Here is a 3,320-nt window from a genome sequence, read left to right as displayed (position 1 = left end):
AATTCGGAGAGGTTTTAATCAAGAACGACCATTCTGATCTGTATCGCAAATGTTGGGGTTCTTCAACTTGCTAAATTCAGGAAGTAGGACGTATCTTTTCATTAAATGTGATAATCACTACTTGATCTTTGAAGTATAACTTACCTGTTGTCACCCCTCTATTAAACTTTTCCAACAGAAACCTCTTCGCATTTTCGGTTGCTCTCTGACCCTTTCGTTGCCGTTTTAGAGCCCATCCCTGTAGCAGTGCCTTTCGTGTTGACATCGAATGACTACTTGCTCGTGCGTGCCCTGTTTCTCCAACGTGCGTTGACTGTATTCCCGTGACCTTTTCTGCCCATTCTTTTCGTGCTAAATCGTAAACAGTCTCGCGCTCCGTCGCTCTCACATGTCGCCCAGTATCCATGTGGCCTTGGAGATCCCCCTGGGTTCGAAATGTGGCCACACAACCTTCTTCTTCACACATAAAAAGGTCTTGCGAATTAGTATGTTTCGCTTTTACCATTAGCAGCCCTGGCGTTGACAGTGGGGTGAGAGACGTAAGAGGCATAATGATATGAAGACCAGTTGGACCCTGCAGAGATCTACTTTCTTCATCATATGGAAACAACTGACCTTCACCCACACCGTAAGCTTTCCAAGCCCTTATTCAGGAGGCAAGAAACTCAAAGTTGAACAGAGCGCTAATCCCTTTCCATTCTACTGGCTTAGCTGCCATTGCTACATCTACTTCTGCAACTGCTATTCTGCATCCACGGACACCACCATAAGATTCCAATGCCTCCTTCATGTCAACGGCTGTGATAACATCGTGCTTTTCGTTTACCCATCTCTGTATGTGACCTTTCATTGGAGCGATCTTCCTATCACAAACGTCCTTTCCCGATTGTGGATCTGAAAAGTCATACCTTCTCACACTTATGCCTGCCCTCTCTCCAATGGACTTCAGGGACAGAATCAGTGAGGCATTATGGTAGCATCCAGCATTGTCAGATTTCAGATAGGCCATCTCCACGTTGGGGTGGTCTTGCTTGATGGTAACAAGAACGTGCTCCACGATGGATGCAACGGAAAACCAATCCTGTATACAGCTATCAAATATGTGCACAATGGTTTCAACATTGAATTCGTTCTCCCCGGTTTTGAAAACAACGCAAGCAACATGCCAACTTTTTCCTCGCTTTCCGTAATAATCGCTCATTTGCTCTCGTTAGCGCTGGGGCAGATATTTCATTGCCCAGTCTATAATTACGAGAACGCTTTGATCGTTAAGTGCACCGAGAGTTTCTTCCTTGGCTTGCTCTTGGTTGACAGTTCGAAGCTTGTGCGCTTTCCAATTAGCGATTGCCTCCACTGCATGGGTCACATCAAATGTAACCTGGCTTTGCTGTTCATCTGTTAGAGTAAGCTCCGGGGCATTGATCATGCCCATAACATTAGATAAAACCTCATCTAGCTGGCTGCATGAGGGGCAAGACACATCATGGGTGTGATCACAATGTTGAGCGAACGTGTCGTTGTGAGGGTCGCTGAGACTGAAACCAGTGCAGTGGTCAACACATCTTTGCTCGGGTCCAACATGGCTTTTAAAGTCAGTTTTGAGATAACGCTTGGCCTCTTTTAAGATTTTCTTGGCTTCCTTTCCCCAAATCGAAGTTGCAACACCTTCTTCAAGCACGATAATCACACGTTCAAGCGACTCGAACGCCTGTGCCCCCTCCGTTAAGAAATAATCTAAACCCTGAAGCGATTTCTGCTTGGATGCGGCGCACACATCGATGATTCTATACAATGTTCTTTCACTGGCGGGTTTAAACTCTGTTTCTTGGCAATAAGAAATGTATTGCTTGATTATTCGTGAAGGTATCATCGTTCTTATCACATTTGGAATGGTGATTTTCTCCCCAGAATCTAGCTTTAATTCTTTAGTCCCATAGGCAACGTCCTGTATAAAATTTGCACTAGCAATGAAGTTGACGAAGTGATTTGTTTTCACCGGATCAAGGCGCGTCCGTTTAATGGGCACAGACACCACTGGTTGTCCTGGTCCTTCTTCTGCAGCATGGCGACGGGTTTGATCGATCTGCCATTTGCTAAGACCTGGAATCATTTCTCTGATCTCCGTCTTTGAAAAATGTTTCGCAAACATTGATAGAATTTGCAATCGAGTATGTCGACTTTCCGCTTCATGATACACCCTCAGCAAAATCGACAGTTGGTCTGCAGTCACTTCTTCTTTGACAGAACGTGCTCTGCTTTCGTTTCCTTTTTTGACAAGAGTCATATCTAAGGAACGCCTCAATGCTTCCAATACTTTCTCTTCTTGATCTGGTGCAATGGTTGTTAACACCTCGGTGAGAACTTGACCCACTTTCCGCAGGTAGTAGGCCTTTTGTGTGCTTGATATACTTTCCCAATTCGAATTTAGAGTCGAAGCTATCGGACTAACTCTTCCATCTGATATATGTGCCAATGCTTCATTCAAGACTGCACGTTTCTCTTGCTGATGCTGTTCTTTATCTACCCAAAAGCTAATCTCTTCATCTTCTTCTTTAAGGTCAGTAACAGTGCTGTTTAGTGTGCATTCAAACTCAGAAGAAGCAGAATGTGATAAGTTAATGTTGCCTTCAAAGTCTAACTCAGTAGAGTTGAATCCACTAGGTTCGTTTACTGGACATAAATCACTGCCTTCCTTTCCAGTGTTTTCCACTCCATCCTATATAGATAGGAGTGACTTAATTAATGACAATATTCAATAGAACATATTGTGTGTACCAGTTGTTTGTTTTTCTTTGTTTCCAGTTTAATAAAAGTACCTGAAATTTTTCTGGATAAAATCCTACATACAGTCGACTCCCGATATCTCGAACCTTCAAGGGAAATTGAAAAAGGTGCGAGTTATTGGGAGTTAGAGTTATCGAAGGTAAAATTATATAGAAAATGACCTGAAAGGATGGGAGAATTGGTTCGTGTTAGCGCGAGGTTCGAGTTAGCGAGGGTTTAAGTTATCGGGAATCGACTGTATTAATTTTCAATTTTGATTCAAACCCTTAATTAAAAGGTGACAAATGTGCTCGTGCTAATAAATGGACTGTTAATGTGAACGTGAAGAATTCCGACCCTGTTTTTCACCGTGGTGAAGAGCTAACCAGAGTTGGACACAAAAGATGTGGAACATTTCAATCCTCTCCGATTGAAATACAGTCGACTTCCGATGACTCGAACCTTCAAGGGAAATTGAAAAAGGTTCGAGTTATCGAGGGTAAAATTATTTAGAAAATGACCTGCAAGGAAAAGAAAATTGGTTCGAATTAGCGAGG

At 43.0% G+C, this 3,320-nt stretch overlaps 1 pseudogene; it reads right to left on the bottom strand.

Annotated features, from left to right (window-relative positions):
- Nucleotides 1-296: 296 nt before the first annotated feature.
- On the bottom strand, nucleotides 297-2,542 carry LOC146484356 (uncharacterized; annotated as a pseudogene).
- Nucleotides 2,543-3,320: the final 778 nt, after the last annotated feature.

The sequence above is a fragment of the Pavona decussata genome, unplaced genomic scaffold (assembly GCF_977016875.1).
Source record: "Pavona decussata unplaced genomic scaffold, jaPavDecu1.1 SCAFFOLD_34, whole genome shotgun sequence".
In the NCBI taxonomy this organism is placed as follows: Eukaryota; Metazoa; Cnidaria; class Anthozoa; order Scleractinia; family Agariciidae; genus Pavona; species Pavona decussata.
Note: the sequence above shows the minus strand (reverse complement) of the source record. Positions and strands in the feature narration are given on the sequence as shown.